Source organism: Lutra lutra, chromosome 4 (assembly GCF_902655055.1).
Source record: "Lutra lutra chromosome 4, mLutLut1.2, whole genome shotgun sequence".
Classification (NCBI taxonomy): Eukaryota; Metazoa; Chordata; class Mammalia; order Carnivora; family Mustelidae; genus Lutra; species Lutra lutra.
In genome coordinates, this window is record NC_062281.1 from 30,630,958 (window position 1) to 30,645,512 (window position 14,555).

At 37.2% G+C, this 14,555-nt stretch overlaps 2 pseudogenes; one reads left to right on the forward strand and one right to left on the reverse strand.

Annotated features, from left to right (window-relative positions):
* The first annotated feature begins 9,654 nt into the window (after positions 1-9,654).
* On the forward strand, positions 9,655-9,987 carry LOC125098916 (60S acidic ribosomal protein P1-like; annotated as a pseudogene).
* A 3,749-nt stretch (positions 9,988-13,736) lies between these two features.
* On the reverse strand, positions 13,737-13,806 carry LOC125099390 (uncharacterized; annotated as a pseudogene).
* Between the last annotated feature and the right edge of the window lie 749 nt (positions 13,807-14,555).

Here is a 14,555-nt window from a genome sequence, read left to right on the forward strand (position 1 = left end):
AAATTATCAATGAAGACAAGGGGAAAGCTTGTCTTGGTATTAGGGACTTCTAAATTCATGTGTGCTATTAATAAACCTCACTGGTTTTCTTCAGTGTTTTCTTTTAAGTTGAAATTTTGCTAAACCCTCTTGAGAGAAGATGGTGAGCCATGTTGACTTGTGTGGGTGTGTGATATTAGAAAGCATCAGCTAGACGAGATTACACGACCAACTCCGTGGGATGATCCAAATGGCAACTGAGTAACTCTTGCTCCTCTTTCCAAATACTTCCTCAATTCATCTAAAATGTTTCATTTCCTTCTGTCACCTTACATGACATCAATCCGATTAGAGGTACATTTGAATAAGCAAGTCCATTTTTCAAAATGAAAGGATAAAAGGTATTGGGGTAGCGGGAGGGGTTAGAATTCTTTATGCCTTAGCATTAGTTTAAACTAATACTTGCTTCCATCGAGCCACCTTACAGGGTGCAAGAGACACGTCCAGTGCAGATGGCAATGTTGTGGAATCGTCAGAACTGTACATTACAGTCAGAAAGATCTGATTTGAATCTTGTCTCTACCTCTTGACTAGCTTTATGCACTTGAGAGAATTATTTGATGTTGAAGATGTCTCAGTTGCCTCACTGACAAGTGAGGGAAATGTATTCATACGCTATTGTTATGTCACGTACACACATTGACTAGCACAGTGTCCAAAGCCTGGTGAAGCAACCAAAAATGGTAGTTATTAATATTAGGATGGAGAAAAAGTGGTAATTTTGTAGCAAAAACAATGAGATCCTGGGTGAGCGTAAGAAAGCAAAGCCATACTTTGCCTTTTTAGTGTTTTTGCCCAAGATGACAGTGTGGCGATTAATGGTAGAGTCGAGGTGCAAATATATCATCACGTGTCCAATGCTTTCAGTGACAGTGGATTAATATTGCCTCAACAACTGATCTCTTCCATGATTCTCTCTGGTTTTTGTTTTTGCCGACTGTAACTTCTTATGACTAGTCCTTCCAGAGATAGGCCACATGAGTGCTTAAGGGAAGTATGAAGAGTATCTTAAAAAAAGGTGAATATTTTAAAATTCTGTATTCTAGCCTACTTTGCAAAGCCATATTTTACCATATTAATTTTTTTCAAGTATAATTAACAAAGAGTGTTATCTTAGTTTCAGGTGCCCAATATGATGGTGCAGCAATTCTATACATTGCTCAGTGCTCATCACTTTAAATGTAATCTTAATCCCTTTCACTATCTCACCCGTTCCTTCACTCACCTCCCCCCAGCAACCACCAGTTTGTTCTCTATATTTGAGTCTGGTTTTTTTTCTCTCTCTCTCTTTTTTTCATTGTTCCTTTATCTTATTTTTTCTTAAATTCCACCTATGAGTGAAATCATATGGTATTTATCTTTCTCTGATGACTCATTTCACTTAGCATTGTATACTCTAGATCAACCCATGATTGCAAACAGAAAGATTTTGTTCTTTTCTATGACTGAGTAGTATTCCATTGTATGTATATACATCACCTTTATCCATTCATCTATCAATGGGCACTTGAATTGCTTCCATATCTTGGCTATTGTAATGCTGCAATAAACATAGAGATACACGTATCTTTTTGAATTAGTGTTTTCATATTCTTTGGGTAAATTCCCATGAGTGGAATTGTGGGGTCATATGGTAATTCCATTTTTAATATTTTTGAGGAATCTCCATACTGTTTTCCATAGTGGCTACACTAGTTTGCATTCCCACCAACAGTGCACGGGGGTTCCTTTTTCTCCACATTTGCCAATACTTGTTATCTCTTTTGTTTTGCTTTGTTTTTTAGATTTTATTAATTCATTAGAGAGAGAGAGGGAGAGAGCTTGAGAGCAAGAGGAGGGACAGACATGGGGGAAGAAAGAATCTTAAGCAGGCTCCATGCCCAATGCAAAGCCTGATGCAAGGCTGGATCCTACGACCTGGAGATCATGACCTGAGCTGAAACCAAGAGTCAGATTCTCAGCCAAGTGAGTGACTCTGGCTCTACACTATGCCCCGCCCCCACCACCTTATTCTTCAGATTCTTTCACACAGGTTAGAACAAACTCAAAGCCACACCCTTGAACAGTGATAGAGTAAAATTCCATTTCAGTTTGTTTTTTCCCCCCAGACCTGGTTAATGTAGTTAATTGACAGAAGCAACTGCATTTTTTTTTTTTTTTTGCAACTCCATTTTCTAATCAGCTATATAAACTACAAACCTCAAGGCAATTTTTCTCTTGCCAGTGGCTGCCCTTGATGGCAAAGTAATTACCATATTAACAGCATTCACTCAATTTAAACTCTGAGGATTTCTCCCACAAAGCACACTGGAGAAAAGTGCCAGGCGGCAAGGCAGGTTAATAAAACAGCTTTGCCTTCACCCTGACTGTGTAAATGTAAATGCCCATGCTCTCTGGTCTATTCCAGCTGTGTAAGGCAGAGGTTTTTTTGTTTTTCTTTTTCAGTTTTAGTGTATAGCAATATATTATGGTGTAATTGTTTATGGGACCAGTGACTCCACAGTTTTAAACCTAATATTTATGTCTTGAATATGAAATACTCAAATATTGTTTTGTGCATCTGGCAGGGTTGGTCTCTGCCATGACACCGTACTGAATTATTTTTGGTTCCCCAGGCTCCCTCTTGCCCACAGGTCTTGCATATGCTGAGCTGCTGAGAACCCAGTCCACTGCTCATTGACTCCTTTTGCAAGTCTAACCCCTGTTCACCATCCAGGTACCAGTTCAGTTACCACTTCCTCCAGGAAGCCTTCCCTAAAGTCTTAATTCTGAATTAAGTGGCATACAGTCATGTATGCTCCTCACATTACATTTCCATTGCTTCTTTACTTATTGGAATTCTCCACTAGACTGAATTTTGAGATCAGAGACAGTTTTTTTTGTTCATAGAATACCTTTAGCAGCTGGGAGAAAATATTCGTCATAGTATCTTTTCAGTAAATATCTGTTGTAGTATATTTCACTTTTTGCTCATAGTTATGTTTTAGGGATTTGGGTTTGTTTTGTTTTTTTTTTTTGTTTGTTTGTTTGTTTTTTGTTTTTTGTTTTTTGCCCTGTGCTATAGTAAGCATTTTCTCCCTTCAGTTAACTTTGGCTAACTTTGATGGCTGCGTGGTTTGCCTTAGAGATGTAAGCAATGAGATGTGAGCAGATATGACATACAGCACATCTTGGTAGAAACGTTAGAAGCACTTGCATGGTTTGACACTGCTCCTCTTCTTCCTACCTTCCACAGTCAGCAAAGCATCTTTCAAATAGTGGCCACTCATCTGTTAAAAAACAAAATTCAACCTAGTAAATTTGAAGATCTTTGTTAAGGGATTTATGAATCGGACAGCATCCCATGTAGTATAGAGGGAAGCTCCCAGGAATTGTACAAAACGGAAGGTTTTTATAGGAAGGAAGGTGGGGCAAAAAAGTTATGAGCAAAGGAAAAGGATTGCATCAGGTGAGGTCAGGAGCAGAAGGTCTTATCCTGCAGATTGCCTTACCTTCCTTTGAAAGATGGAGAGGACCCAACTGGCCCATTATTTCATTGGTGCTGATCAGAGAATTCACAACTGACAGTTAATATTACATCCGTGGGGGAGTTTGAAATTGCAACTAGATTTAGGATTAAGCCCTAGTTTGGAGACTCAGCCTAAGTGATACTATTTTGGGTCTGTGGTTTTCTTTTTAATAACTCAGACTTGGTTCAAAGAGAGAAGACACATGATACAAGCCAAGCCCAAAAGCCCACTAGAGCCAGGTCATTTGAATGACAAATGATTGTTGTAAATTGCTGAGATTTGAAGATTGCTTGTCATCACAATAAAAGTTGATTAATAAAGAAATTGATACCTAGAAGCAAGGCACTACTGTAACAACAAAAAACTAAAATATGGGGGTGCCTGGGTGGCTCAGTGGGTTAAGCCTCTGCCTTCGGCTCAGGTCATGATCCCAGGGTGCTGGGATCGAGCCCCGCATCAGGCTCTTTGCTCAGCGGGGAGTCTGCTTCCTCCTCTCTCTCTCTGCCTGCCTCTCTGCCTACTTGTGATCTCTCTGTCCAATAAATAAATAAAATCTTAAAAAAAAAAAGAAACTAAAATATGTAGTATTTGCACCATGCCTACTATGGGAACCCTAACATTAAAGGAGGCTGGAAAAATGCCAACCTATACTATACAATGGTGAAAATTTTGGTAAGACTGTCACCTGAGATCACTTGAAAGGCAGAAAATACACCTGTGAACTTGTGACTTTGGCAAAGACTTTTTGAAACAGAATGTTGGTGGCCCAAAATTGCTTATTGGGCATTATAAGAAAGAGGTGAGCTGAAAAAATACTTAGCCTTTTTTTTGCAACTAAGTATGGAAGAGAAAGGGAGAATCCAGAAATCCAGAGACAGAGTTTAAAGAGAGTTTCTCATCTCCAACCAGTAAACCATTTACAAATTAAGATAAAACCTCAGTGCAAAGACCAACTCAAGGGCATGGAATGTCATTTTCTAGTTGTGTGTGCATTTTCTTACATGGAATAATTTGAATTACTTTTAGTGAATTGTAACATACCAGAAATTTAGCAACTTGAGCATATTCTGAATATGAAAATATCATTGTAATATGTAGGCAATTTTAAGGATAATTTCAAAGGAACTTTAAAGTGAATAAATGGAAGAAAAGCAATATATATTATCTCTTCTCTTATAGAAGCCCATTATAAAGATTAGAAGACATGAGTAGTTATGCAAAATTAATATTATAAAGTACCTATAAAATGTTTTGTCATCCTTCATAATATGAAGAGCTACTATTTTCATTCTACTAAATTAAAGTACACCTAATTAAAACTATTACTACTCCTACTTATTACTAATAAGACTCAAACTTGAGAGCAATAACCAAATCAAGACTGTTGTCACAACACTATTTCTTTAGACCTCTGATTCCTTTAAAGTGATCCCTGGTAAGTCATTTCACTCGTACAAAATGGCTCAGCATAAAGAGACCATAGATTTCCCCAAAGAAAGTCAAAGAGTTCAAATTATCTGTAATGAAGCCTAGAAGAATGTCTTCTAATTATAGGATATGGTTATTGGCAGGAGCCGTTAAGAAGAAACAAAGTATCGGGGTGCCTGGGTGGCTCAGTTGGTTAAGCAACTGCCTTCGGCTCAGGTCATGATCCTGGAGTCCTGGGATTGAGTCCCGCATCGGACTCCCTGCTTGGCAGGGAGTCTGCTTCTCCCCCTGATCTCTCTCTCTCTCTCTCTCTCAAATAAATAAATAAAATTATTAAAAAAAAGAAGAAGAAGAAACAAAGTATCAAAGAAATCAACAATATTTTTGAAAGAGTCATAATACCCAAACTGACACTGGCCTGAATTAAAAGGAGTTATGATTGTTTGAACAATAAAACTATTCTTGAGCCCTCAACTTTCTATAGGCAGGCTGAGGAAGCTGTTCAGTAGCCACAAAGGGAAATAGGATACAGAAAAAGGAAGGACCTCCTAGAAGATGATGCAAAGAGTCAAGAAGGAGCATAGACTATGAATCTACCTTTAGGAAACAAAACAGAAGACTGATTAGGTTTTCTACACTAACTCAGGTTAGTAGACCTTATAGCAATTCCTCATTGGGATTTCAGAATTGCTGTGGGTAAGTGATTGCTGGCTTCTCCCTTTCTTTCCCTTGCTAGACAGGAGTGTTTATTATGGGTTCCACTATTTTATGATGGTGCTGTGGGGTGCAAATAACAAGTCAAGGAGAGCCATGTTTGAGCATAATATATATTCTAAGAGCCTGAATTTCAATCTAGATGTTTTGATTGAATGAGACCTTAGAATATTGTTAGAATAGGGTGACTATGTTTGTTTATAGGAAGGAAGTGAACATTTGTAAACAATGGCAGGTGTGGTAGATTGCATTATTTTTCAAATATTCATTCCCTCCATACCCTTGCCATGCTTCTCTGTGAACCCAGTCTACTTTCTTGCCCACAGACTTTAGCCTAGGTCATATTATTTTCTTTTGCTGAGAGAATATCTCAGTAGAAATTTTAAATGTTCTTGCATATTTTACATGGCTTGGTATCTAGTCTCTTGATTTTTCCCTCCAAAATGAGAATAGCCAAAATGTCCAATGTGCTGGCTTATTCCCCCAGCCTGGCCAAGGATGAAAATACATGTTTCACGGAAGCAAGATCTAGCTTTATCAAGCTCAGCTAACTCCGGCAGAGCCATCATCTTCATGAACTTGAGCACATGTATTGTTATGACCCACAAAGACATTGGGGTTATTTGTTACTATATCAAAAGCTAGCTTACATAAGTTTTGAATGAATAGTTGCTGAAAATAAATAAGGAAGAAATGTATTGTCCATAAAAATGCTTGGTTTATATACAAAAACCAAGTAAGTGTCTGAATGTACATAACTAAACAAAATCTCAATAAAAATTATTTGTAGGTGAAACTTATATATACTACTTGAGTTTCTTGGATATTTGGCTACTTGGACAGAAGTTCTAACCTAAGTCAAAAGAACTGACCCTAGATTCAATGGCATAAAGGGGATTTTAATAAGTTTTACAGATCTCTTAGATTTCTTTAAAATAAAAATCAAGAAGTATCTATAAACCCAAAATTCTAAAAGAAATCCCAGTATACATTAGAAGATGGGTCAACATTTCCAAGAATCTGGATACTTAAAGAGGAGCCCTGCAGATTTAAAAAAGAAAATGCCAAAGTTGAATGTTTGGGACATTGATTGTTTAATATTGTATATGCATGCCTATTTGAGTAATAAAAATCTATACCTGGAATGTAACTCGATTATATATTACTTGTTTTTTGAATTTTCTTCATTCTGTAGTAAAGATTACTTATTAACTGGGAAAAAAAGACCAAAGAGTTTTATTTTAAAATGTGTTTTGAATAGCATCCATGTGTCACTGAGAGAAGGATTGAATCAATAAATGTGGCAAAACCTCACACAATTATGAGTTCAAACATTAATTAGAAGAACAGTATGGAGATTCCTCAAAAAGTTAAAAACAGAACTACCTATGATCCAGAACTTGCACTATTTATTTGTAAATAAATAAATAGTAGGATACAAAAATACTGATTTGAAGAGACATATGCACCCTGATGTTTACAGCACTATCAACAAGAGCCAATTACGGAAAGAGCCCAAATGTCCATTGACTGATGAATAGATAAAGTAGTTGTGTGTGTACAACACACAATGGAATATTACTCAGCCATAAAAAGAATGAAATCTTACCATCTGCAAAGACATGGATGGAGCTGAAGTGTATTATGTTGAGCAAAATTGAATCAGTCAGGGAAAGACAAATACCATATGATTTCACTCATAGGTGGAATTTAAGAAACAAGACAGATGAACATAAGGGGAAAAAAGAGAGAGGCAAACCATAAAACAGACTCTTAACTCCAGAGAACAAACTAGGGACTGCCAAAGGGGAGGTGGGTAGAGGAATGGCTCAAATGGGTAATAGGTATTAAGGAGGGCACTTGTGATGAGTACTGGGTGTTATAAGTAAGTGATGAATCACTAAATCTACTTCTGAAACTAATATTACACTGTGTGTTAACTATCTGGGATTTAAATAAAAACTTGAAAAAAGAAAGTTAATTAGAAGGTCCACATACAGAATGAAGTTATCTAAATAGCCTTACTTAGGAAGGTCTGTCATCTGACTACAGAGCTGACTAATTTCCTTACTCATCTTTTTTTTTCCCCATCATTCATCTTTTTAAATGGTTTTGCAATTGTGAGAGCTAGCGTCATCAGTGTTATTTTTAAATTCTTTTTTTGCAACTAGTACATTTTTAACAGTACAATATCATGAATATTTCTTCAGCAGTTACACATTATAGAATTTTTATTCAGCCCTGTCAAAATATAATTGCTATATCCAACCTAAACAATTAAAATCTAAATTGTGAGGTAGTAGAGATTGAGAAATAGTCTCATTACAATGAATCAGCATCACTGGAATGATTTGTCTAATTCAAGTTACCAATCAAATGAGTTAAGAGAAGTGGTTAATATTAGATTTATTATATCAGTAACATTAAATTTAAATGGTAAAACGAATAAACAATGTTCTGACGTAAGCTGAGGAAAAGGGGAGAAACCAAGGAAGAAGAGATGAACCAAAGAGCATTCTTTGGGGCCCTTGTGCAAGACCCCAACAGCTGTGCATTTTGGCAACATGTAGTTTTATAATTAACAACTTATCAAGCCCTTCCTTGTGTGTTAACTTTTGAAGGTCCCAGCAGTCTAGTGAAGGAGGCTGACTCGGAATGTCCATTCTGCACAGGAAAGAGCTCTGAGAGGTGGATGCCTCCCCCAAGCCTGTAAGTTGTTTGGTGCACAGAATCAGGATTTACATTGAAATCTCCCAGCACCAAATCCAGGGTTCTTTCCATTCCATTTTCAGGGTCCCACGGAGAGGAACTTGAGATTATGGGCACCTAAAGGCCAAAAGAAAGAAGATCGTGATGATGAGGAAGTGGGAAGTAAGAAGTGGAGATAAACATAAAAAGAATGAGTGTAAAATAAAGCACATTTCCTTAGGAAATGATTTCAAGTGTGAAACTTCTGGGGCCACCTAGATGGCTCCATCAGTTAAGCGACTGACTCTTGATCTCAGCTCAGATCTTGATCTCAGGGTCCTGAGTTCAAGCCCTGCCTTGGGCTCATGCTGGGCAGGAAGCCTACTTTAAAAAAAAAAAATCAAGTGTGAAACTTATTTGTAAACTTGAAAACCTATAAATGTTATTTCTAAACTGTGCCCACTCCCACATGAGGGAAAGGAGGAGAACGACTCTCTTCTTTTCCCTTCTGCCTCATTTTCTTTTTAACTTTTTTTTCAAGTTTTTATTCAAATTCCAGAAAGACATTATTTTTAAAAGCTTGATTTATTTATTGGAGAGAGAGAAAGCATGTGTGCACATGGAAAGAGGGGCAGAGGGAGAAAATCTCCAGCAGACTCCTTGCTAAGCCCCACTTAGAGCTCAGTCCCACAACCCATGAGATCATGACCTGAGCTAAAACCAACAGTCCCATGCTCAACTGACGGAGTCATCCAGGCGCCCCTAGAAAGACATGTTTATAAGAACTGGCCCCATTTCATGGATCGCTAATTTTGTGAAGTTTTAAATAATGAATCATATCCACAAAAATAATAGAAAGGATAAGAGATTAACAAATAGCCAGCAACTATCTTCCTTAAAGGAGAACTGGTATATTGAGTCCTTCACGAATCCATTCATTGAATAAGTATTTGTTGAGTACCTGCTAGATACCAATCTTTTGATCAACTAAAATGAAACTTAAAAGAAATGACCATCTACTCCAGGAGTTAAAATTTAACAGATGTGTCAAGATTCCTACATGTGAAATGAGTAATAACTCATGGTGATAAATGATTTTTTTTTTTTTTTATTAAGAAGAATGGTTCATGAAATCAGTTCTTTGGACACAGAGAGACTGGGTTAAATAAGGTGCTCGGTTGTCTGGAGGAAGCTTAGGCCACATTTGGGTGAGGCCCTCACTTCATCCACGACTAGCATCTGGCCGGGCAGCACCCACTCGGCCCTTGCCCACACCATGGCTTCAGTCTCAGAGCTTCCCTGCATCTACTCGGCCCACGTCCTGCGTGACCATGAAGTGACAGTCACAGAGGAGAAGATCAATGCCCTCATGAAAGCAGCAGGAGTAAATGTTGAACCTTTCTGGCTGGGCTTGTTTGCAAGGGCCCTGACCAGTGTCCCATCAAGAGCCTTGTCTGCAAGGTAGAGGCTGTTGGACCTGCCCCAGCAGGAGGTTGTGCTCCATCTACCATGGCTGCCTTCCCACGCTGCTGATGAGTAGGAGGTGGAAGCAAAGAAAGAAGAATCAGGGGAGTCTGATGATGACACTGGCTTTGGTCTTTCTGACTAAACCTCTTCTGAACCTGTTCAATAAAAAGCTGAACTCTTAAAAAAAGAGTATCTTCCTTTCTCTCTTTTTATAAATAGGACTGATGGGTGGAAGGAAGGAAGGAAGGAAGGAAGGAAGAAAGGAAAGAAGGAAGGAAGGAAGGACAGTCTACAGGGGAATCTTTACAATTTCATAGGGGAGTTAGACTTAAGAGAAGTTTGATCTTACAGGTGCGCGATATTCATTTAGGTGAGTTTTAAGAGCAAGAACAAAGATGTAGGAAGCAGGCAAGAGAATATAGCAGTATGCTAGGAGAGTAAATTACTAAGAGGCTTGCTACTACAGGTAATACAAGTTATGTGTATATTTATATTTGAAAACCTCTGCATGCTTCAGACAATACCATTATAAAGGAAGACTATGGCTAGCACAAGTAAGATGAAGGTAAGCAGTTCTGTCAATCACAAGGGCCTCTAGCTTCTTCAGCATCTTTTGCTAGCTCAGTGGGTATCACAGTTAGGAGAGAAGCATGGCTAGAACATAAGAACCTATGCTGACTTGAAAAGTTTAAGTTCTGCTTCAGAAGTACCAATCTGTGAAATCCCAACTGTTTTAATGAAAATAAGAAAACTGCTTTCATGAATATACATTGTTCATGTCTTCACTGAGCTGTGGCTGCCTGAAATGGGAGAAACTTTTCACGGTACTTGAGTGGCTTATGAGTATATAGGTACTAGTATTGTTTCGTTTTGTAGAGAGCATAGTCAAGAGATTCCCTATGCTAATTGATTTCAACTTTTTTGGCTACAGTTCATAGTAAGAAATACATCTTATACTGCAATCTATATACACATTCATAACTATGTCTATATTGATAAATATTACACATACAAATTGTTACAAAGCAACACATGCTTAATGTTTATATGGCTTAGATAATGTTTACTGTTTACTGTAACTGTGGTGTCAGAAGGTATAAATTTCCTTTATTGTCATTGCTTTTGTCTCCCCTGTAGTCTTTGGGTTTTCATAGAGGCTCCTTAAATAGCATCTGAGGCTTTTAGTTCTTTTAGCTTCAATCCCATGATATTATACAGGAGCCCTACTGATATTGTGCAAGGTGTAGGGTGAGGGGAAAGTATGCTATGGGCCTGTGATTAGGTCTTGGTTTCTTAGTGGGTCTCAGTTTTTTAGTGAGTCTAAGCTGGGTATTTCCCTTCCCTCAGGCCAGTTAGACTTTAGTAAACCCCCAGTCAGTTAGGCTCTGGTAAAACAGTTTCCCTTGAGGGTAGACCTTGCTAAGAACATATTTCAAAATGGTTACTTTTCCCCTTCTCTGTCTAGAAGTACTAGGGGATTTGTCTCCCATCCTCACAGCGAGAACATAGGAGCTCTGCAGTTAAAACTCATAGAAATGGAAGAGTTCCATTAAAACTGGGTCCCTTTGGAGTTTTTAACTCCTAAGCTATTCTACATGGAGCTATTTAGTAATTCATCTGTTATAGTTCAAAGTATTCTTACAGTTAGAGGTTCCTGCTACTGGCTGCTTCTCCCGCACTTCTACTCCTGGTATCCTGTAATTGTCTCTATCTTCCTGTCTGTCTCTCTGTTTTGGGTAGTAACACTTTGTCCTTTGACCTTAGTTTTCTAATAACTCTAAAAATCAATGATTTTCAGTTTGTTCAGCTTTTTCTTGCTGCGAGGATAGGAATGACAACTTCCAGGCTCTTCCAATACTTTATAGTATGTGCACTTAATATGTGTTTTTCTACTCCATTAATTCTTATTTAAAAACATTGCTGGTTGTGGTGCCTGGGTGGCTCAGTCTGTTAAAAGTTTGCTTTTAGCTCAGGTCATGATCTCAGAGGCCTGGGATTGAGCCCTGCATTGGGGTCCCTGCTCAGAAGGGAATCTGCTTCTCCCTCTGCCCTCCTGACCCTCATGCTATCTCTCTTTCTCTTGCTCTCTCTCTTGTTCTCTCTCTGTCTCTCAAATAAATAAATAAAATCTATTAAAATAAATACATGCATACATACATACGTACATATAAAAATAAAAAATTGCTGGCTACAACCCACCAAACTGGGTTAGTTTGGTGATTTATAAGAGTATTAAAAAGAAACACAACTGAATTATTCTATAACCTAAAAGTGGGGAAACTATGACTCCAGGAGCAATGAAAATGATGAGTTTGAGTAGATAAAAATGTGAAAATAAACACAGCTAAATAAAAAAACAAATGACTGGCTAAGAAAAAGTATATATTATACATAAATGGTTCGTATCTCTAATATATATAAAAGCTCCTAAAACTAAAGAAAAAAGACAATCCTATAGAAAAATAAGCTAGATATATGAACAGAATTCATAGGAAAAATAAATGAAAATGGCTGTTAAACATAAGAAAGTCTTCAATTACATTCATAACAATAGAAGTGTAATTTAAAACTTCACCGAGTTATTATTTCTTTCTTATCAGATTGGGAAAAATCCAAAAGTCTGCAACACAAAAGCAATTTAAAATATTTCAACTTTTCTGTTGAAAAGTCTGTGAAGAAATAGCATATTAATATGTTGTTAAGGAAATACAAAATGTTTTTAACTTCTGCAGTGAGTGGAGTTTGTCAGTATATAGCAAAATTACCTGAGCACTTACGCTTTGATTTAGCAATCCCACTTCTAGAAATCTACTACAAAGCTATGTTGAAAAAAACATAAAAAGATAGCTTCACAGGAATTCATTGAAATATTCTTTGTAGGGGCGCCTGGGTGGCTCAGTAGGATAAGCATCTCCTTGTTTCAGGTCATGATCTCTGAGTCCTGGGATTGAGCCCTCCAACCTGATCCCTGCTCAGTGAGGAGCCTGCTTCTCCCAATCCCTATGCTCCCCACCCCCCACGAATGCACGGGCACACTCTCTCTCTATCTCAATTAAATAAATAAAAATCTTTTTTTTTTTTTAAAGAAGAAATGTTATTTTTAATAACAAAGATTGTAAACAACCCAAATGTTTATAAATAGGGAATGGATTAAATAAAACCTTGCTGTATCAATACAATGGAATACTTTGCAGCCCTTAGAGGCCAGAGAAAGCTCCCTTGCCCCTTTCATGTGAGGTTACATTGAGAAGTCAGCAATCTGCAGCCCAGAGAGGGTCTTCACCTGAACCCAACCATGCTGGCATCCAGTTTTGGACTTCCATCCTCCAGAACTCTGTGAAATTAATTGCTGTTGTTTATAAGCCATCCCATATGAAGTATTTTGTTTTAGCAGCCTAAATGGGAATGAGCTATCAAGCCATAGTAAGACATGGAAGAAACTTAAATGCATATAATTAAGTGAAAGAAGTTAATCTGAAAACACTACATACTGTATGATTCCAACTATATGATATTCTGTAAAAAAAAAAAAAAACTATGGAGAGAGTAAAAGAATCAGTGGTTGTTAGCAATTAGGGAGGAAGGAGGGGAAAACAGGTGGAACACACGGGATTTTTAGGGCAGTGAAACCACTCTGTATCGTATTATATTAGGGCATATATGTCAGTATACATTTTCTAAAACCCATAGAACATACCAATAGTGAACCCTAATGTAAGCTATGGACTTGGAGTGACAATAATGTGTCCATGTAGGTTCACTGATAATAATAAATGTATTACTCTGGTGCAGAATTTTGATAGTAGGAAAGGCTGTATGTATGAGGGCACAGAAGATATATGTACAGAATCTCTGTACCTTCTGCTCAATTTTGCTGTGAATCTAAAACTACTCTGAAAAATAAAATCTATTAATTTTTTTAGTAACAAACTATAGAAATGATCCTTGAAAGTATAATCTTATTATTATCATAATTTTTTAAATAAGGAAAACAAACCTGGCAAATGGTTACCAACAAGAGAAAAATACCATTTCCCACCAAAAGGAACCAGTACTCACTGGACAGATGGCTGATTCCAGTTCTGAACCAGGAAATTTACTGATGAGCATTTTGTCAGCCAGAAAGCCAAGAAATTATCAAAGGCTACTATGGTCTTGTCAAAGAGACTCAGGTGTCAACTTGGCCTATTGACTTGGGCCTTTGAACATCAATAAGGATATTAACCACAATGGATTGACACAAATCCAATATATTCAAATTTGTAAATTCAATAATTAAAAAACTTCATTGATCATCATTTTCTTGATAATGGATTATACATCAGGGAAAGCAAATAATTGATGTTGAGAAAGTTTACTTTAGGAAAATCTTCCATCTAATAAAAAATGAAGAAATGATGACATTTTCACTATTTTATAATCCCTAATAAATTAATAACTATAAACGGTAATCCTCAATGGCTACTAACATCACTGAGAGTGAGACAGACAGACATTATATACATATTCAGAGAAGTATACCTATGAAGAACTCTTGATAAAAAATATCAAGCCCAAGTCTATCAATATCTAACTACTAATTAGTAAGAAATTAAAGGGATGGAGGACCATGTTAAATGGTACCATGGAAATGTAAGCAGAATAGGGAGAGTAGGGTTTCTGCAGGAAAAACCAACTAGTGTCTTTCTTCAATAGCCATACCAAAAAGAA